At 37.1% G+C, this 23,502-nt stretch overlaps 1 pseudogene; it reads left to right on the forward strand.

The window, feature by feature from the left end:
- The first annotated feature begins 307 nt into the window (after positions 1-307).
- The window catches only part of LOC149248616 (phospholipase A1-Igamma1, chloroplastic-like), an 82,959-nt pseudogene continuing 59,764 nt past the window's right edge, over positions 308-23,502 (forward strand).

Consider the following 23,502-nt stretch of genomic DNA (forward strand, 5'->3'; position numbering starts at 1 on the left):
AATTCCGGTGAAGACCAGAGAAAGCCCTATAGAAGTCAATGATAGATCTGAAGATTACGTAGCAATTTATGGAACAGCCTCTTCCGCGACATTATACGCGAGATAACGCTTTCACACTAATTTCATTTTTCCTTTAAAACGGCCACTCGTTCTCTCAGATCGAAACAGCTGCTTCCGCCGTAATTGGAAATCGTACTCGTTCTTCAACATTACAATCCCTCTGTTTACTCCACAAAATCTATCCTCTCTTCGATTTCCCTCTAGTTAATTGAATCCCGTGGTCGAATTGGAAGTATACGCTTTCGCCATGATTCAATCGGTGCACATCTCTTTATCTCACACTCCGGCGTTTCGTGCAACAAATCCCAGCCATATTCTAGCTGCTACTTCTGGTGACTGCATTCTCTTCACTATGAAACCGACACTATCGAAGGCTCTCGTCTGCCAGCCATATGTAAATCTATATAACCCCTCCAATCTCCTTCCATCCGTAGAACAGAAGGGCTGGTCGCCTATTCTCGTACGGGCGGTGGAGAAACTCCAACAAAACGTGCGCAACTCTGGTGTTCGTAAGACCACCTGGCCGATTGCCTGGTCGATCATCCCCGGCGACCACGAAGTTTTGGAACCCTTGATCCCGAGCAGGAAATTCTCCCGCTCTCGCCCAAAGAATCCCTCGGCCAGGAGAACTGGCGACAGTATCAGGGATCAGAAAACTGGGCAGGGCTTGTGGGCGATCGATTGCATCCGAATCTGAGACGAGAAATTGTGAGATATGGCAAGTTTGCGCAGGCCACCTATGACGCATTCAACTTTGAGCCCCATTCTAAATACTACGGAAGCTGTTGATATGGGCGAGACAAGATGTTCCACAAGGTGGGGCTGGACAACACGGGTTACAACATCACCAAGTATCTCTACGCCATGTCGGACATTCACCTCCCTAAATGGTTCGTTCGCCCATCTTCCATGGATGACAATACATGGAGCAGGGACTCCAACTGGATTGGATACATTGCGGTGAGCACAGACGAGGAGGTGAGGCGCCTGGGGAGGCGAGACATCGTGGTGGGGTGGAGGGGGACTGTGACGCAGCTCAAGTGGATGGAGGATTTTTAGGATATTCTCCATCCCATGGGAGAGGTGGGGAGCCTGCACGAGAATTCATCAGTGAAGGTGGAGCGAGGGTTTCTGAGCATATATACCTCAAAGGACCACAACACGAGATACAACAAGCTCAGCGTGTCCGAGCAGGAAATGAAGAGCTCGGCCACTTGGTGGATGTGTATACGCAGAAAGGAGAAGACGTGAGTATCACCATGACTGGCCACAGCCTCGGTGGTGCCCTCGCTCTACTCATCGCTTACGAGGTCGCAGTTAAGGGCTTCAATTCGCACAAAGCCGATCCCGACAGGAACGTCCCTGTGACTATGTTCTCTTTCGGAGCTCTGAGAGTGGGCAACTAGGCTTTCAAAGACAGATTGGAGGCGATGTGGGTGAAGGTTCTGCGCGTGGTGAGCAAACAGGACATGGTCCCCAAGATGCCCGCCATCATCTTCAACGAAGGGATGGAAAAATTCGAGCGACTGATGAAGCCGTTGTTTGACTGTTTCCCCTGGACATACGCTCACGTTGGAGTGGAACTCAAGTTGGATCATCGACATTCGCGTTTTATGAACCAAAATCTTGACCATGTAGAGTATCACAATTTGGAGGGATATCTTCATTTGTTGGATGGCTTCGACAGCTCGTGCGCCCCATTCCGAGGGGATGCCGAACGAGACTTGGCGTTGGTGAACAAGGCCTCCGACATGCTCTGTCACGCCCCTACACCTGCGGTAGTCTTCCAACCGCTTGTAGCAAGGTGCGGCACCACCGAACGCTTTCTTTTCACCAATACTAACATTCGTGGACTACGCCACTTCCACATTAACATTACTTAGCTTGTGTTTCGCAACCAAGTAAACATGCAATTATCCTTTATACTTAATGAAGCCCATACTCATTCATTATCATCATGCAATTATAACAAGAATATCAACAATTGCAACAAGTATAAAGGGGAGGGGCAACTCCCCGTAATGTGAGTCTGCCCAACAATATATTAAGAATATCAGTTTACAACATACAAGTGTGTCTTGCCAAACCAAGTCTCACACTTAGCCAAATATTACAAAGAGAGGCAACCTTGCCTTTTACAACTGTGTGCACCTCTTGCATGAAGGGCGGTGCTCACCCGAGTCACCTAGATACCCTTGCCAAGTCCTGCACAATTATGCACATCCACCGAACCCCGGGCACACCTTGCCCACACCTCGACCGGCTCAAGACAACCTCCAAGTGCACCTCCAAGTAGTGCGCATGAGCTATGCGCAGCTCTACTTAAATCTGCGCACTTCTGGTTTTACCCCTTGACTCTATGCGTAGAAGAGATGAGAGAATTCGATGCCTTAATGAGCTCTCATGCTCACATATATATAGACATCTCTGCGTGGGTTTACATGGGGTTGGCAGCCCCTTGGCCGACCCCCAAAGCCACCATAATACGCCCACAAAGCCTCTTCCCAAGTCGACTTGCAAGCTCCTTTTAATCTTCATATAAAACGCTCCAACACTTAGTCGCATTTCTAAGTGTCGCACATCGTTTCTGGTATCGTCGCACAAAACTCGTGTAAACGTCGCATTATTGTTTAGGGGCGCCCGCCGATGCGCCCGCGCCCGAGTCCGCCCGCGCGCCCGTGTCTGCCCGTGCGCTCATGTCCGCCCGCGCGCCCTTGTGCAACGCGACCTGCTATCACCCGTACTTGCGCCCCTCGTGCACGAGACTTCGCCGGCACCCGTCACACCCGCAACCGGAGGTCCTTACATGCTGAGTCCGGAGCAAATGGTGCCGGGAAAGTGGTACCAATTGGAAAACAAGGGACTCGTCCGCAACTCGTATGGAAAATGGGTGCAGCCTGAACGAGATCCCGAGGATATCCCATCTCCTAACCACGTACTAGTGCAACAGTCTCTGGGTTTAGTGTAACGTAATCTAAAAGGATGATCGTTGCTTTTTAGGGATCTGTTTATGTTTTATATATGTCCGTAGTACCAGCTGAGAAATGTCAAAATAATAATGTTGTATGAAGGGTCCTGTAAGGATTCATAGTTGTGTGTACGGGAGATATATAATCGGTCAGTTTTGCTGAACATATAAAAACCAGTCACAAAGTTCCCACTGATCATCCAGAGTCAAATAAAAACATGTAAATTGCTTTGAAGAAAAACTGACTTTATTAGATTGTTCCGAGAATTGGATCCTTTTGTTTAAAGAGCTTTGCTGTGCCTTTGTCCATTCTAACTGATATGAGTGAAATGCATGAGATTTGAAATCATATTTTGAATGTTCCATTCATCAATCTATAATTAATAAGTTCGGAATTTCTAGCTGATATTTTATTCCTTTGCATAAGTTCGGAATTTCTAGGTCCTTTGCGACCCAGATATTTAGAGCAAATAATTGTGCATTATTGTTTCACACTCTGTCTATATTTCCACAGAAAAAATGGAGCGTCAATTGTTTATGAAAGTTCGGCCACCCATCCCTCCTTTTGATGTGCGTCGTCGCGCAGCTCCATCAAGCCCAAATATTTGCTTTGTTTTCGATGGTTTAGTCATCTGAACATTTGCTTCAGTGATTCACGCTGTTATGCCGTCATTGGTTACGTAACATGCATGTAATAATTTTTCTTTTGTAGAATTAAAAAAATTAAGTGTATATGGTTTTATTTTTAAATTAAAAAAAAATGATGTGAATATATATATATATATATATATATATATATATATAAAGTATTTCAATATAATATTTAAAAAATATATATATTATTATTTTATATATATATTTTTTGTATTTACAGGAATTACTATATTATTATTATATATATATTTTTTTTGTATTCACAAGAATTTGTAATTGAGTTAGTTTTTTAATTCATTATACAGGGGTAGTTTGTTATTACTTTGTATGAGGTTTGGTTTCAATCTTTGCTACTACAACTTATGGGGTTAGTCGTGTTCTCATGTTCATTGCCTCCGTTCCAACTTTTAAGATTTCATTTCAATTCCAACTTCTACCACTATAATTTTTAGATATTTAGGTTAGTCTTGTCTTCGTGTTCATTGGGTTCCATTCCAACTTTTAAAATTTCATTTCAATTCCAACCTCTAACACTATATCCTTTAAATATTTATAGCAAAAACTTTATAAAATTAATTATTATCATTTTATAAATTTATAATAATTATTAAATATATATAATTTTTCAATTATTCATTTTTTAAATTTATTTTATTATATAATTATACCCACTTTAATATTATAATATAATTGGTTTATATATAATTTTAATAAGAAAATGGAATAATTACATTAAAATTGGTTAATTATCTAAAAATAATAATTTAATTTATTATATTATTAACTAAACTCATCACCCATTGTTTTGGAAATAGGTTATTAATATTAAAATATAAGGAGAATGATATCCAATTTGTTTAATATCTTTTATATAAATTGGAGACTTATAATTTGTTTAATACCTTTTATATATAATATTTGAAATAGTTTTTAATGAGTTTTTAAAATTAAATTTCATATATATAACTTTAATTAATACATTTTATATATAATAATCGAAATAGTTTTTAATGGGTTTTTAAAATTATATATATAACTTTAATTAAAAAAGAATGTAGGGCATATAAATATAAATAGAGGAAAGTTGAAAAGTTTTTATATAGTTTTAAGTTAAATTATAGTAAATTATAAATATAAATTTTAGAGATTAACATTTCTATGAATTTTATAAATTTCTTGATGTTGTGGATAGCAATCTAATCATTTTTTTAAAATAAAGGAAAATGTTTTTGTTTTTGTTTTTTTAGGATATAGAATTTGGTATTAAATTTACATAAAGACATTAAAAAAATTATTTCTTTATAAAATTAATAACATTGAGGGGTGTTAGGCGAGGTAGGAGCAAGTGGGGACTTTTTTGGCCTCGAAGAAAAAATTGTTTCGCAATATGCATGGGGCCTAGGAACAACAAACAACCAAGTTGAGTACCTCGCCTTGTGGAAAGGCTTGGAATTAACCATAGCAAGGAAAATCACTAGATTAATAGTTTTCAGAGACTCAATGATTGTTATCCAACAAGTGATTAAGGCTTTGAGGGAGGTTTGTCTTGATTCTTCTCCCTTGTTGTCAGGTACCCAACTCCTTCTGTCACCTCGAGGGATGGGGTATATAATTTTTTTCCCCTTCTTTCCTCTCATTCATTTCCATTTGCCCAGGCTCTTAACCTGTCTAACCCTTTGCGAGATGAATTGTTTTCACTAATGACTATGCACTATCATCCTCATTTTTACGTGAAACGAATATAGGAAAGACACAAGGCTGAAGTTCCCAAGCCCAACATTTTTATGTGCCATTCTTATTCTTCTAATCCCCTAGTTACATTCTACACAAAATGACCAAGGTTTGGGCTTAAACCATAGCCCTTCCATCCTAGTGCAATCCTTCACACCCCCGTTATAACTTGTCAGGGTCAATCTCCCAGGCTATGTATCCTGTGGGATCTGCCCCTGCACTCTGATTGGTGTCGTCTACCAACACAATCGTCCTCCTTGTCCCAACATTTCCTTCTTAGCAGTTTCCCAAACTACGTGTTAGTTTCCTCGTCAGCCTCTATGTTTCGGGCTTACCTAGATAACAGGCCCCCATTCCATCTCCTCATTGGACTAATGCTTGTCCGTTCTTTTCTTCCACCATCACTGGTCCACAACATCTTAACAATGTCGCTCACAACACCACTTTATTTCTCCTTGCGACAGATTCGGGTTGATCTAGATGTGGGACCGATTTCATCCAATAGTATCATTGTCGTGCTTGCATGGATGGCCTACATGGTTAGCCCATGCCATCCCACTAAGTCCCTTCTAGCGCACTCTAAAGAGCACCACTTACCAACTGTCGGGACTCTTCCACCAGGGTTGTGTGGAAGCTGGGGCCATATGACTTCCCTTCCCATTGGCTTGTCTTCCACTCGTGTCTGCCAATAACTTCTCTCTTTGTTCTTCTAGGATGAACCCATCAGGATGACTCGACATGTGGGACAAAAACTAACCAATAGCATCGCAACATTAAGGTGGGTCCTACCATGCAACCACTTTTGTCATCCCACTGGGTCTTACCCAATGCCTTCAAATCTTTCGTACTAACAATCCTCTAGGTGAACCTTAGCAAACCAACATGGTATACAAGCTAGTCCTTGACCAATGGTGTTACAACCCTAAAACAAACCCTTCCATGTACACCTCTGACATCATCCCGCCAGTCCTTGCCCGACGTTTTCCATTGTTTCCTCTTCTCATTTTTATGGGCTATGCGTCTGGGCTTACGTGGGTTATGGGCCAACCCACCCACCAATAACAACACTATCAGGCACACGTCATGTGTCGCGTCATCCCTGTGTCTCTATCCCAACGCTCCTTAGCTTGTGCTTTTATAAAATTTCCAGGAATGAACCTCGAGGCTCCCACCTCCGGACCATGTCAGATTGTCTTTCAACCAATCACAGGAAGTCCGGGATGGTGTGTCAAGCAACAGATCCTACTGACATCATCCTGATTTTTCCTATTATCAAACAACACACCCTTTCAGGATTTCTTCTGGACACGTCCTCACTTCTTCATCCAATCGCCTTTGAGGGAAAAATATGGTGCATCAATGAGGTGTCTCCACGTTTAGGGTGCATATCAATGAAGGGATCATGTTTCCTAATCCTCCCTCTTAAGCACAAGACTTGATCCCTTCGCACTGCAACCAATCTCATTTCGATCTTAGCCATGGCTTGGCTAGAGGACCTCAGTCTTGCATTATGTAACAAATCAAAAGAGGATCTAAGTGATCACTCCACATAAAAAATCTATCACTGCATAAGCCTTCTCCAATTAATCTACCTAGTTGTGACTCCGCCTCAGAGGTTGGGTAGACCTTCAGATATTATTTATTAAAACTTCGACGCTCTACTAACAACGAAGTAATGCACTTCATGTTGTTTACCCTCTTGAGGTTGGGTGTTATATGCACTAAGATATTTCTAGCACGTGGATCTTCCCTACCCTTGGGTAGGGAATTCCTCGCATGGTGATGTAGGTGATCATGCGTCCATTACCTACCATGGGCTTGAAGCAATATTCCAAGAAGTTTCCACTTCACCTACCGCACGCCGATAATTCCATAATACATGTTGGCCCTACAGGCTACTCCTTAGCATTGCTCAAAGGTTTCCAAGGTATTTGGCTATTTGCGAGGCCCTGTAACCCTTAATTCTAAAGTCCTTGTGGCAAGAATGGAGGTTGTTGCAAATGCAAGGTTAGAGGCCATTTGAGTATGGTTGTAGGAGATTTAAGTAAAGTTGAAAAGCTTGACCAACCTTAGGGAATTTCCCCTATCATTCATACACTGCTTTCCTATCAACACAAAAACTTGTAAGAAATTTCCTCAAATGTATACAATCATCGACTCTCGCCAACATAGGGTCTTTTATGTAAGTTGTACATTAATAAAAGGGTCTCAAAAACCACTACTTTTAATGGTTTAATTCAAGCTTGATTATGGCCTCAAATGCAGCATTAATATCATTCAATTTCACTATTTTATTATTTTCTGAGCACAGTTAAACATATCATGAATTTCTTTCTCTTCCATTACTATGTCATTCTAAGCACGGACAAGTGTTTCATTCAGAGTAAGGGTCAACCTCGGACCCATATCTTAGGCATTACTGTTATGAGGTTCATTTCACGTCTTAACATCAAATACTCTATGGTTGCCATCACTTAGGCTATTGAACACATTTTCTTTCAGGTTCAAGCACTAGCATACATACATACACACACATATATTCAACATACATATCAGGAGAATATCCTCTCCAAGTTGCACCATAGGTATACACACAAACAACACAAAAGAAGTCCTTGTTTTCTAGAACCATTATAAACAACAATACAACATAACCTATTTAAATGCAAGAAACTTTTACAAATATGTATCTTTAAGTCTACATGGAAACTCAATCTGGGAAAATGACTCTCCACCCAACCATAGACAGTTGCAACCATTGTTACTTGCAGATGCCATCTCCGAGTCAGATTCCAAAGTCTGAGGGGGAAATGTTTACTTTCGGGACCACACACAAGTTGTCAGATAAGTCAAGTACTCCAAAGGACCTCTTGCCTCAATCCCAATAGTTGTTTACTTCTTTCTTTCCTGCATAGGGAGTCCAAACGTCCCAACCTCACCCCCAAGTGCACATACAGTGATTCACCCCCTCCTAGGGAGTCCAAAATCCATTGTACCAATCAGAGCAGTAACCAAAGACTGTGATCAATCCTATGCTTATTTCGACTTTAGGATGGTCTCCTTCCAAGCTATTACAAGGATCCAGAGTGGTCATTTTAACCCATAGCCTATATGGGACCCAAGCTATTATAGGGCCACATAGATTTCACCCCACCCATAACCTCTAGGGTCCCAAGCTGTTATAGGGCTTTAGAGACCTCTTTTCTCAACCCACAACCTCTAGGGACCCAAATTATCATAGGGTTCCTAGGATCCTATCTCAACCCACACCCTCTAGGGACCCCAAACTGTTCTAGGGCTCCAAAGACTAGCACTCAACCCACAGCCTCAAAGGACAAAGAATTGATCCCCTTCTCTTCCCTTCTCTTCTCTTCTCTTCAAACTTTATGTTGCAAGCTTCTGTTGAAGGATTGGTTCCCAGTCATCTTCTCAGTCTCCTTCTAAGCAAAGGTCTTTTTTCTCCTCTTCCAGGAACTCAAATGGGCCTTTGTTCCTTGTTCCACTTGTTTAAATGCCTTCTGATTGTTGTTCGAAGGCTTCCCCTTCTCGTATCCTCCTCCTGTGTGTCCTCTCCTTTTTATTTTTATTGTCCAATGCCCCTAGTCAACATTTCTATCCACCTTATTTATTGTTGCATCCTTCTTGTTTGTAGTTTACATCTCCTTCATAAGTTATTGCCCTCCTTTCTTGTAGTGTTTTCTCAGGCAAGCATGGGCCTGAGTAACTTTCCCTCAACACATTTAATTTCAGGAGCTAGTTCATTAAATCCTTGCACTAGCCAACCATTAATGGATGCCTTGGAAATCCAGGTTTTTCCTTGGCATAAGAAACCACAACATCTCAAGCAACAATCATCCATCCCAACTCTGGAATCTGTGTCCCTTGACTTAGTCCCCTCTTTCTTGAATTTCAACCTTGCATGAAATTTACATTACATCTATTACATAATTAATATGAGAACCTTGGGTGGGGCTATCACACTTGATCCATAGGACTATTGTTTCTACCTCTTAGTTTGATTAGTTGGATCCCTTCCATGTGTACAGGAAATTGAATATAATGTCAAATGCCCTTGCTAATAAAGGATCAACTTTGGGTCAAGGTTGGCGTTGGATCATAGTTTTGTTAATATTCCCGTACCTTAGTTATGTTTTGACTATTACGGTGTAATCAAGGTTGTTTGGAGGCAATCCTTATCCTTATCATCTCCTTATCCATGTTTGGAGTCCCAAGAATAAATTATTCCTTTATTAATTCTATCATTAGTGAGGCAATCCTCCATCTTGTTTTGTGGCCATCTCTTATCCTCTATTTCTATCACATGGCTTGTTTTCAGATAGGCATGGATCTCGGGATCTAATGGGTACTCCTTGTTCAACCACAAATTCCTTCGACTTGGTACCAATGTTATATCAATTTATACAAGTGGAATTCTTCATTAATCCCTAGTCTTGAGTGTCTTGTCTATTTAATTTTCACCTGGTGGGAGCTCATGTGGTTTTTGTCGACCGCAAATTTCAGTTTTTGCAGTAGTGGGAAGGATTTAATTTGGATTTTTTATGGTAATTATTTACCATCAATTCTCTAGCCAGTTGAGAATTTTTTCATGGATCCTAGAATCTTCTTTCACTATGGCTTGTAATATGGCTCTAATTTTGTCTATTTATAAAGTTATTCAATCCCTTAGATCAATTATGTGTCATTTTCTCATGTGATCATTGGAGTGTGGAGAAATTTTAATAGAAATATTGTTTATTGGGTGTTGTGTCTCTATTTCTAGATGGTTAATCCTTTGGCATCTCAAGAGAATATCACCACCAAAATTGTTTTATACAGGGTGCTGGAAGCAGCTTAAGCGCTCTTGGCCTCTATTAAAAAATTGGAGGACATGGCCGAAATGCAAAGTCGTTCCTTTCAATTATTCATGGAAGCAAAGTTGATTAGGCATCGAATTGATTGAAGTTTTGTATGAGGAGGTCCACTCATTAAGCACTCAAGTTACAATGTTGGGGTTCACCAAGGTCGGTGACATGCTTTAGAACATGGGCAGAGTAGACTTTGACATTGTGGAAAAGAAGAGATATCATCGTTCAAGGGGGCTAACACTATTGGTCTCGGTACTTGTTGAATACTGTTTTTAGATTAATATCTATTGTTGCCTCATAATACTGGTTATCTATGATATTATGTAACTAATGCTTTATTCTAGGGTCCTTATGTGGAGTTTATAGTTTCCATGTTGTTGGCACAAGAAGGATTTGTAGCTATAGAGTTGTCAGCCATTTTGAATGGATAGATTATATCTCCACTTTTGCATATGAATCTCTGTGTAAGGGTTATGTGCCATGCCCCAACTTTTTTTAATATATAAATACTACTCGTTCCTAAAAAAATAATACATTGAGGGGTGGTTGAAAGAAGTTGACTATAATGCATGAGTTAAGAAAGGTTCCTCCTATACCTACCATGTTTCACATATATATCAACAAGTTAGAGGGTTGTTTAAAAGAAGTAGGATGTGTCTATCATGTTTAGTTGAAATATTCATAATTTTTCTTTTTTATAATGGCAATTTTGTTCTTACAGTGAGGAGCTCCTATAATCTCAATAAGCAACTAAAAAGTTTCAATTATTTTTTCTCTAGTATAGATATGATTATTTAATACTGTTAAAACAAAGGCTATGGACATAATTACAAAATAATCACTTATAATAATTTCATGTATAACAATAATAACTTGGAGGAAATGACTTTATGCAAATATTTTAGAACCATTTATATCAAAAACTTAAGTGAAATTATAACATTGAAAAAAGGATAAGGAGAGGAGTAGGTTGTGTTTGACATCATCAATTGAAATATTCATCATTTTTATTTTTTATAGAGACATTTTTATTCTTATAGTGAGAAGCTCTTGTGATCTCAATAAGAAACTAAAAAGTTTCAATTATTTTTTTCTCTAGTATGTGTACGAGTATTTAACAGTGCTAAAACAAAGGTTATGGAAATAATTACAAAATGATCACTTATATTAATTTCATGTGTAACAATAGTAGCTTGGAGGAAATGACTTTATGCAAATATCTAAATACCATTTTTTATTAAAAACGTAAGTGAAACTATAACATTGAAAAAATGACAAGGAGAGGGTGGAAAGCACTTGAAAAAAATTATAAATGGACAAACCTTTGACTTTAAAATAAGAAGAAACTCTTATTTAATACTTTTGTTACCTTTATTATTATACTATATATGTATGGAGTTTATAATTACAATATCTTTAAACTTAAAAAATAATAATAATAAAACATAAAATAATAAAAGTAAATAGTGATGAAGAATAAAAAGAAATGATGTGTGTGTGAAGGAAGAATTCTCTAAATAGGCACCTCTACTAGGTCTCAAGAAACTTCCTACATACAATTGGTCAATTTATATTGGCACATTAAAATGCTTATTGGAAGAATTTTCATTGAGCAATTTGGCATAGAACATGATATCTTGGTCTGCATAGAAAAATTGATGGAGAAAATTGAAAAGCTAGTCATAAATGACTTTGACTTGGCTAAAAGCAAACAAACATCACCTTCACCCTTTTCTTGAATCACCTCCACTAATCCAAATGGGCTCTTCTACAACATGTAATGATCAAGCAAACCAACATACTAGTTTATATTTTAATTTATAATCTATATATTGATACTATGTTTTGATTAGTTATCTTTTCAGTTTAAGTAACAAATTACCTTATTTATAAGTATTGTGAAAATTTTAAATTTCTACCATTAATTTAATTTCCTAACTTATAATAAAGAATATATATATGGAAATTTTTAATTTCTATTATTAATTTAGTTTCGTAGCTAATAATAAAGAATATATATATATATATATATGTATATGTGGGGAAATATATAAAAAATATTACTTTTGAGTTTTGCTTTTTTTAATTGCATGATATAATTTAGTAAAAAACAAATATTACTTTTGAGTTTTGTTTTTTTAATTGCATGATATAATTAAATAATGATTTTAAATGGTTGGATGAAACCATTTAAATTTATAAAACTTTGAAAGAAGAAAAACACTTTTTATATTAATCAATATTTTATATTTCTTTTTATAAATAATTTCAATGAATTTAATTTCACATATTTTCTTCAAATTAATTATATATTACTTAATAATAAATTTAATTTCACTTCATATAAAATCTTTATTAATATTCAAGAACTCTATTTAATTTAAATTATTATAATACATAATAGATATTATAACTAATATAAATTTATTTTAATTCAATGTTTGATGGAGAGTTCCCTTTCATGGACAGAAGCAAACTCTCTAGATCAAGTGGTTGGATCTATAAACAATAGAGACAAAAACACTTATTCTTTCTTTAGAGAAATAGAACATGGAGGAAATACCTACCTAGAATCCAACACAAGTTCTCCTCTTCTCCTTACTTGTAAGCTTTGGCCCCATATCAAAATGTTATAAATGGAACCTACAAAACAATTGAAACAAGCAAGAACACTACAACATACAAATGGCATGTAGAAACGTCTCTAAACAATGAGTCAAGAAGGAATTGTAATACATATGCATTAATGAGACATAAGTATAGGAAAATAAAGCACTTTTTGTATTAATGAATTACAACCCTTTACAAATGTTGACCTTATAGATGTCTCCCCTAAAGTACAAAGTTAGAAGCAGTGGTTGAGGACTGGAGTGCTTTACCATGTGATAAGTTCAGATAAATAATAGATTGGTTGAGATCGTCAATTATCTGTTACAATACTTAATCATCATGATATCATTATTGAGGTAGGCATACCCATATTCAACATATAAGCCAATTTAAATGTACAATAATCAAATTCACGTACATTGATGATAGATTGTGGACCCATGCTTGGATGAATTTTTGAATGGTCATAGCCATCCCACTTTGTGATCTTGCACGAATCCTGAAATCGTAGCCGGTATGGATGAAACTAGATCTAGGGCCTTCTATCTTGTCACTCGATAGTACGAGTCTAACCATGTGAATAAATGTGTTGGGGTCGAAAATAGTAGACACCATCTGATTACTGGCCAATGATGTAAGTCGTTAACAGATGTCAGAGGAACCACTCATAACTATAATGGATCTCAAGGTACTACAATACAATCTATGTAGTGTGAATAAATGAGCTAAAGTTGAACACCACATAGAATCTTTCAGTCGAAGGCTAGTGATGAGAATCTGCTGCCAAAAGTGAGGAAATTGCCATTGAGGTATGCAAGCTCCAAGGCACTAAAGGGATTTTCTAACTCAAGTTTTTGGATAATGTGTTGATGTCGACAAGGAACAACCCATCGTAGGAGGGCCTTGATGTATCTCCCATCAACGGCATAAAAAAAGTATCAATATTTGAGACATAATTCTAATGATGATACAGAGTTAGTTCAGGAGCACAAGACATGAAGTAAGGCTTAAAGTTATCATAGTAGATGTCAACTGAGGATAGACTTTCTCTTAAACATATCAGTGACATTGATATGTATTTGGAAACATGAACTCGAAGACCCTTCATGAATGTTTTCATTAAGGTGTGATTAATGGAGAGGAAAGTAGATTCCCCAACCCAAAGAAGTCATGGAGATTAAGTGAAAGAGTTTCATGTTCAAGAGTGACTCACTTCTATTAATAGGTTTGATGCCATTTTTTCTCAATTTCCCAACCATTCCTAGCCAATACCTCTTTATTTTTTATAAGCTTGAGGAGGATAACATATGTTTGATCTATAACTTTATTCTTTGGATTAATCCTTCTAAGTAATTTTAACGAACCTTGATAAGGAGTGGTTTGGTCTCATCATATTTGATGAGTCCAATGTTGTTCAATAGTTTTACCAGTCCAACGAAGGCATAACTCGACTTCTTTTTCATGTTTAGAGAGTTTGAAAAAGAGGCAAAAAAGAAAACTCCAAGATGTTCTTTTTTGTAAATTTGTCCCTTGGGCCTGAAAAGGCATAAACGATACCCAGGAGAACCTTTCATTCATGCTCGACTAAATTATTCCTTTTTCGTAAATAGTCTATCAAGTCAGAAAAAGAGTTAAACTTATACTAGGTAGACATATTTTCCTTTACTTTAGCGAGTTCGAAAATACAAGTGCTTGATAATCTTTTCATGTTTTGGGAGTCTAAAAAGAGCTTAAAGCAGACTCTTGCTAGAGGAATGAGTGGTATAAAGGGTAGAAACTAGTTCCAGTCATGATGGAACTACTCAAAACATGTAGAGGTCAAGAGGGAGGCTTATAAGACCACTCATCGTAGTGGTTCCTCGAGAAAGGGTAAAACACCAAGTTAAAGTGAATGATCGAACAAGTAGAAGGTGACAATGGAACTAGAAAACTAAGGCTCATCTTGCAAAAAGAGGATGATAAAAATCGAAATCAAGAGAGATAAAGTATGGAATCCTTTTTCGTAACAGTTTAACGAGCCTGAAAAGGTGATAAAAGTGTACTCATATAGCCAACTTTCAATTTAATTAACAAGGAAAAAAGATAGAAAGAACTCAACATTTTCATGTGTGTTTTATGAGCATGAAAAGATAACAAAAGAATCTTGGTATTTTCATGAGTTTAACGAGTCTTTAAAATAATATCCGAATTGGACTCGAAATAGGTTTCATTTTTACACAAACTTGAAAAAAACAAAACTATACTTGAGAGCGTTTTCATTTTTACACAAACTTGAAACAAAAGAAAACTATACTTGAGAGTATTTTCATTTTTACACAAGCTTGAAACAAAGGAAAAATATGCTTGAGATAAGTTTCATGTCCCCAACATAATGACTCAATTCTAGGCACATGCCCCCCAAGCTTAATTTTATTCACCTAAGTAGACTACTGATCACTAATAGGTGGATGGAATGAAGGTTCATCTATGAGATCAAGTGAAAGAATTGACTTAACATTTACAAGATCTAATCAAAGGTTGGAGTTGGAGGGGGATCTATTTCATTTTTTAATGAGCTTGACATAGGCAAATAACTATGCTTAAAAGTTTGTTTCATTTTTATGTGAGATTGAAACATAGAAGAAACTATGCTCATGGTGGCCTGTTTCATTTTTTTAACGAGCTTGACATAGTAAAAGAACTATGCTTTGGGCACCTTGTTTCATTTTTAACAAGCTTGGCACAAGAAAACGAAGTTTGCTCATAACTATTTATCTTGATCATGGCCCCCAAGAGGCCATGGCCTCTAAAAGGTTTTCATCAGATAAGAGAACAACACTCTAGAAGGGATACATAACAAGGTATCCAATGGAAATATCAAGCTCCAATGCCTCCAGTAAATGATTCACCATATCACCTATTGGATCCAGGTCAAAAGAAGTTGAGAAAAAAGTGAAAGGTTCTTCTTCATTGGTAGGTGCAGGCATGGGACATGTTGCCACATAAGTAACCTATGGCGGGGGAGATACCACTTGCATATTTGGAACATTTATGGAAGTTGGATGAATGACAGTCAAATTAGGACCAACAAATGAAAGCTAGTTGATAATCACAATTTTTCTATTATGCGAGAAAAACATCACTCGAAAGAGTGTGGACACGAAAACGTTCATATCATAAACATAATCTCACCCAAGGAATAAATTGAAATCCATGGGGCCCATGACTACCATAACATCAAAATTTATAGTTTTTCCTTCCAAGGTAATAGGTAGTTGAGGAAGGATCCCTAACAGTTGACTAGTTCTCTTATTAAAATCTAATAGATTCAGAGCAGTGGACACAAGCTGATGGGAACACAAATCTTGTTAAGTATTTGATGATAGAATGCTAACAAAACATCCCTCATCTATAACAGTGCAACAGATACTTTTATTGCAAGCATTCACCATGATCTGAAAAGGCATGTAAGAAGGGAGATGATGTTTTGTCAATTGATTCCAATCCAAGGAAATGACCTCATTACTTGGAGAGGGTTCTATGACAATGGGATAAATGTCCCCTTGTTTGATGGGATCTAAAGAAATAAGAAGAAACTAAGCAGTATGAGCGTCACTTTCTATGGGAAATGTGTGATCGAATGGAGGTGGAATTGAGTCAACCACTTTATCAACCAATGGTTGGTTGGGAATGGACTCATGGGATTCACATTTAGAGAGAGATGGATTGACTAAATATGGATTTGAGTCAATTACTTCATCAACTAGTGAAGGATTCACGGAAATTTTTTGGTAACCAGCTGGAAGTTGTTCTTGTGAAGCAGTGAATGTTTCCAACACTTTGGGTGCTTCATCTAAACAAGGGAAAATGTGAATTGGATGATTCCCTTCACATAACTTATATGGAAACTTAACTTTACCCTTATTTTTGTGAACCTTATTAGCACTATTTGACGGTTGTTCACCAACATGATCTCTAGAGCCTGACGACAAGGGCTGATATGAGCCTGCAGACCACATTTTTAATACCTAAGGAATACTAGGACAATCTATAAGGAGGTGGTCACCCTTACAAATCATGCAAGGGAATTTGAATTTATAGGGCTTTGAAGGACTAGATAAATCAACAACAATGGTTACTTGTTTTCCCCCTTGCTTATTTTACTTCTTCGTCGTCTTCCTTTTCTTGTTCTTCTTAGCCTCCTCATTACTAACACCGATAATTTCACCAGGCGAGGAAGAAGAAATGGAATAAGATACAACAAGGGAAGAAGTGATATATTTTTTTATGATTAGTTATGTTGTACTAATAACAATTACATATTTATAAATATGTGCTTCCTTATTTCTCCTTGTGTTGAGGTTTCATTAGTTGTTTGTGCATACAATCAGTTAAATTTCCTTAAGTTTTAAAATACATTCATGAGAAAAATAGCTTCAGAAAAAAATACTGAACAAAAAACATGTAAAGTGCAACAAACCATCAAAGAGACACATTAACACAGTGTTTTGATGAAGGAGTCCACCCCTCCTGGGTTACATCTCCTTGGTCCATCCTCCATGGCTTGGGACTCTATATTAGCTCAATGTGGAAAAAATGATGTTTACAGAGATCTATGGCTTTTGATATCTACACCAATCTATTCATAATGTCCAATTTAGCCAAAAATGGCTATTAGAACTCTGAAAATTGACTCTAGTTGATCTGGGCATGACCTCCTTCCCTAGTGGCCCTGGGCTTCCCTAAATTTTTCCTGTGGAAAAATCACTTGTAGAAGTCTTCTATTTCCTCTACAACCTATACCAATGAGTTTAGAAGGTCAAAATTAGCCAAGAACACTTTTTTTAGCTCAATTTGGTCAAAAATTGCTCAAGATATGCTTCATTCAATTTTTCCCTAAGAAACCCCAGTAACACTAGAGAAGACTCCAGTTAGCACCGCCAAAACTAGCAATCCCGCTGAATTTGGCGTGCCTCCAAAATTTTTGCAATCTTAAACTCAGGTTAATTAAGGCTAAAACGTGATTATTGGCGCTAAGCACACTTATTCGTTTAACATTGGCCCTTGGTTTTTAAACGTTGGTTGTATGGAGAGGGGGTTGGCCCCCAGGGTTGGCTCCCTCCTCTCCTGTCATCAGATCTGCTATCACATTAAATACAAGGTCATGGAAAATGGTTTCAAACCCCGCCGCTTGGTCTAGCAGTAAAGCATAGGAGTTGGGACAGGGAGGTCATGGGTTCAACCCACCCTCTACCCATCCCTTCACATATATTTTGCCACCATTCATATTCGAACTTTGGACTTTCCATACCATATCATTTGACATTTAAATTGCGCCATGGTATATATATATATATATATATATATATATATATATATATATATATATATATATATATATATATATAACAAACTATTAAATAATTAATTATATATTAAATACAATTTCCACATAATATTCACCATGAACCAATAATTCCACCTTGGAGGACATTGGGCAATTTCACCTTCACACAACCAAACTGGTGAACCCTGAAGAGACACTTGTCATAGCCCTATTGGGAAAAAACTAAAGAAGATTCTCATCATGCTGATTGTACTGCCATGTCATTATTTTGTCATGTTCTCCAAACTTTTTAGCTGTTTAGGAAAACAAACAACAAACCTTTTCTCCTTCATCCAAACTCAGTTTTCAATGAAAAAAATTGTGTTGCGATCGTATTGACGAGATGGGTGCAGTTGTACAGTTTTCGAGCCAATATGAGAACTTATGTTTTTTATTTAAATACTGAGCACTTGATCATTCCTCCCCACTAGAAGCCTTTTGGACCCCAAAAGATACTATTATCTGACAAGTAGATGAGGGTACAACTCCCTCATCTTTCCAATCTCGATCCAATTGGCTTTTGATGAATTTGTTTCCTTGAGCTCCTCTCTAAGGAAATCACATTCGCTTGGCTTGAGGACCCCATTCTTCTGTCACAGATGGAGTCTTGTTGAAATTGATTCAAAAATTATGCAAGAATACATTCAGAATGTGAAATATGAGCATTCTCTCCTTATTCAACAACTTAAATCCTCCTTTTGCAAAACTGACACCAGCTTGCACTGTCGACTTGAAACTTGTGATTGACATAATACATGTACTTGTCTTTTCCCTTTTTAGGTTGATTTTTCATTGTTTGCTGCACCATTTTCAGTCGTTCATAGAAACTCATGGTTTTTTCCATGTCGCCATCAAAAGCAACATCCTTTTTACCAAGATGACATAACAAAACATAATGCAAATGGATGACAAATTTCACTACTTGGTTTACATGAATCAAACCCAGTTGTACATCTTGAAAGTATGAAATTTTATGAACATAACTTTCATGTAAAACATAATGATGTATGAATACAACAGTTTCATAACCAATATGCCTAAAAAGCATAATAATAAAATTGTTGCTTATAACTCTTTTGTACCTTTGAACCAAGTGAAATTTTTGACAAGTATCCATCCAATGAAAGTGCATGGATCTTTGTAACTTAATATTTACACCATGGAAATATTCTAATTGAAATAAGATGGTGAAGTTGCTTACATAAACTTGAAACTCAAATGAACCTTTCAAGTTTGAAAGAGCATAAAAAAGAATTGAATTGGTCTTTTGATTTGAAGCAACACATGCCTCTTATTGCTTTCCTCCCCACTTGAAGACTTTTCACACACATGACAATGCATGCCAAGGAGCTTCAAGAGAAAAAATGTCAACAACAGCTCTCCTCCAACATTGGGCTGCTCCCAACAAACCTCTTATCAAAATGACGATATTGGGAGTTAACCAATCAACAATGGCATCCAACTTGGGGAGGCTTGCCTTCAACTTACCTCCTCCAATATCATGGCCTAAATGCATCAAACAAGTGAAACCTAACTTGTACTTTGATATCTTCAAAACATCAAACAATTTTCCTTCATAGATGACATGTGCATAAGAAAACTTTCTAAACATGTTTATGTCACCCAAGTGGACAATTTCTTCAAGAAATGACTCCTTTTTTCCATATTTCAAATACATGTATGTAATATAAGTGCTTCAAAGAAGATAAAACATTAAAATCCATACAAACCATTCTTGTTTGGTGTTATGTATATTCTTGCACTGACCTCTTTTTACAACTTTGCATTATTGAAAACTACTCATTTTGTCCTCTTTCTTGAAATACTTACCATTCCTCGTTGGAACCATAACCATTGATGCACAACATGGCGTAAGGGATGATTGAATGAGCCCATTGTTTAACAAAATTTTGCATTGCATTGATTTCGCTACACTTTGTGATTTTGTCAACCCTTGCATGCTAACATCATAAAGAGAAACCTCTTGCAGCAAAGATATTTCATGTGAAGTTTATTTCTCCTTGAAGGATGATTCTTTCACAACCTAAAATACTTCATCACTCTGTTGAATTGAACCAACCAAATCAGAATTAAAATTTGCGTTACATGCAACAACATTTTCATAAACAATATCATCATTTGGCTTGAACATGAGAAGTACTAAACTTTTACTTGAATTCACTAGTGTTTTTGGCTACCCTGCATTAACAACTAATATGCTTAACTTTTTGAAATGGACTCTCAGTATATACTCCACATCATCCTTGAACAAGTGATACTTGTTTTCATGGTGTAAAAGACAGTTTTCTGGTCATACAAATATGGACTAGCCAACACCACACATAAAACATCAAGCAGTACCACATCTAACTCTACTTCAACAAAATTTGCAGCGATTTCAAACTTAAACAAACATTTTCTTGTAACCTGTAAACTGATGTCTTTTGCTATCCATCCCAAAGGGTATGGTTTATGGTGAGGTACAGTTTCAAGATTCAATCTATTGACTAAGTCTTCAGAGATTAGATTCACTTGTGACCCACTGTCGAAGAGTGTGTCAATATTGGTGTGTTTAGACATGACCCTAACATGAAATAACTCAATTCGTCCCTTTTCATCTAGAGTAGTAGTAGTGTTACGGTTTTGTGAACTAGTGCTTGCAATATTTTGTTTTCCTTTGATTCCCATGACATTGATTTTGTTTTCATCACCTAATTTAGAACCTAAATCTTCTTGAGTGATAGCAATGGTTTTATGTTTCCTTTTATTGTTGAACTTATTTGGCCTCATTTCTAGATGCAATTTCTAACAGTTATCTTCATTATGTCCCTCTTTTGAACAGTGTGTACAGATAACTTTCTCCCCTTCTTTCTTCACACTTGCATTTTTCTTTCGCTTCCATTTTCCTCCTTTCTCTTTCTCCTTACCCTTAAATGGCTTCCTCTTACTACCCTCTTCCTGAATGTTCTTTCCTCTAGATTCAAGGTGCATGGATTTCACACATACTTCATCCAAATTAGTTGGATTGAACATAAGGATAGTATATTTCAGATAGGAATGTAAACCCCCAATATATTCAACAGTGTGTCGAGGGAATTCAAATTCACTCCAAATAAAAAATCCATTTTCCTAAAATCTTGTCTATAATCTTGGACTGTTTGGCCTTTAAGCTGCCTAAAATTCTGCCAACTCATAATGGCTTTTTTCATATAGGCTAAAGGATAAAATTGTCTTTTAATTGCAGAAACAAATTCAACCCAAGTGATGGATATCTTACCATGGATTCTCATTTCCTCTTGAGTCTTTGCTTCCCACCAAGCTAGTGTAGCTTCTTCTAGCCTCAATGAAGCCAATTGGATCTTTATGTCATCTTCTTGAAGGTTTTGAATTCTGTAGTATACCTCCAACTATCGAATCCAATTGTCCAACTTTTCTTCTTTCACCTCCCCATTGTACATGGAAAGTTTGAATTTTATGTCCAATTTCAGTAATGGAGTCTTTCCTTTTAGGGTTTTGGAATGAGTATGGGCAGTTTTAGTGGTGGTAGTGGAAGATGATGTTGTGTGAGATGATGGAGATTATGAGGAAGATGATGAGGATGGTGGAGATGGAGGTGGCTTTCCACCATTCCCTTTGGAATCCTTCTTCTCATATTTTTTGTCCTCTTAGCTTCCTTCTGCATGTGGAGGTTTAGAACTCTCTCCAATCATTCTAGTGTTCCTCTCTTGATAAAGGACTTTAACCATCTCAGTCAAAGTATAGAAAGCTTTCTTGAATTTTTCCTCTTCTGAAGAGGGACCTTCAGGCTCTCTTTCTCTAGACATAATGGCTATGGATTCAGGCTCAGAAATTTGTATTGCTTGTAGCTCTTCAATCTCAATTGAAGAAAAAACTTGAGGAGTTTCAAGTACAAATGGAATTGGAACTTTGGGTGGTGGAGATTGTGATCTTGTGGCTCTCCTTCTTCTAGGCATTACCTCAGGAGTTGCAACCAATAGCTTCCCTTCTCCTTTCTGCAACTTTAACCTTGTAAGCATCACAATTTTGCAACCATTAAAACCCTAATTGTACAAACTCAAGCAATCAAGAAATTCAACCTTGTGCTCTCATACCAAATTGATCTATTTTTGTATGATTAGTTTTGTTGTTCTAATAACAATTAAAGATTAATAAATATGTGCTTCATTATTACTTCTTGTGTTGAGGTTTCATTAGTTGTTTTTGCATACAATCAGTTAAATTTCCTTAAGTTTTAAAATACATTCATGACAAAAATAGCTTCAGAAACAAATATTGAACAACAAACATGTACAGTGCAGCAAACCATCAAAGAGACACATTAACACAATGTTTTGATGAAGGAATTCACACCTCCTGAGCTACATATCCTTGGTCCATCTTCTATGGCTTAGGCCTCTATATTAGCTCAATGTGTAAAAAATGATGTTTACAAAGCTCTATGGCTCCTCATACCTACACCAATGTGTTCAAAATGTCCAATTTAGCCAAAAATGACCACTAGATCTCTGAAAACTGACTCTGACTGATCTAGGCATGACCTCCTTCCCTGGTGGCCCTTAGCTTCCCTGAATTTTCCTGTGGCAAAATCACTTGTAGAGGTCTTGTATTTCCTTTTAAACCTATACCAATGAGTTCATAAGGTCCAAATTATCCAAGAACACTTCTTTCTTAGCTCAATTTGGTCGAAAATTGCTCAAGATATGCTTCATTCAATTTTTCGTGAGGAAACCCCACTAAAACTGGAGAAGACTCTAGTTAGCACCACTAGAAATGGCAGTCCTGCCGAATTTGGCGTGCCTCCAAAACTGCCACCATCTTAAACTCGGGTTAACTAAGGCTAAAACGGGATTAGCGGCGCTAAGCACACTTATCTGTTTAGAGTTGGCCCTTGGTTTTTAAACATTGGTCGTATGGAGAGGGGGTTGGCCTGCAAGGTTGGCTCCCTCCTCTCCCACTGTCGAATCTACTATCGCATTAAATACAAGGTCATGGAAAATGGTTTCAAACCCCGCCACTTGGTCTAGCGATAAAGAATAGGAGTTGGGAGGGGGAGGTCACGAGTTCAACCCACCCTCCGCCCATCCCTTCACATATATTTTTCCACCATTCATATTTGAACTTTGTACTTACCATAAAAATTTAAATGCACCACCATATACATTGCGATGGACTTTGGATTTCCATACCATATCATTTGACAGTTAAATTGTGCCATGGTAATATATATA

This window comes from Pinus tabuliformis, chromosome 7 (genome assembly GCF_031772625.1).
Source record: "Pinus tabuliformis cultivar Carrire ecotype Pingquan chromosome 7, CPIR1, whole genome shotgun sequence".
NCBI lineage: Eukaryota > Viridiplantae > Streptophyta > Pinopsida > Pinales > Pinaceae > Pinus > Pinus tabuliformis.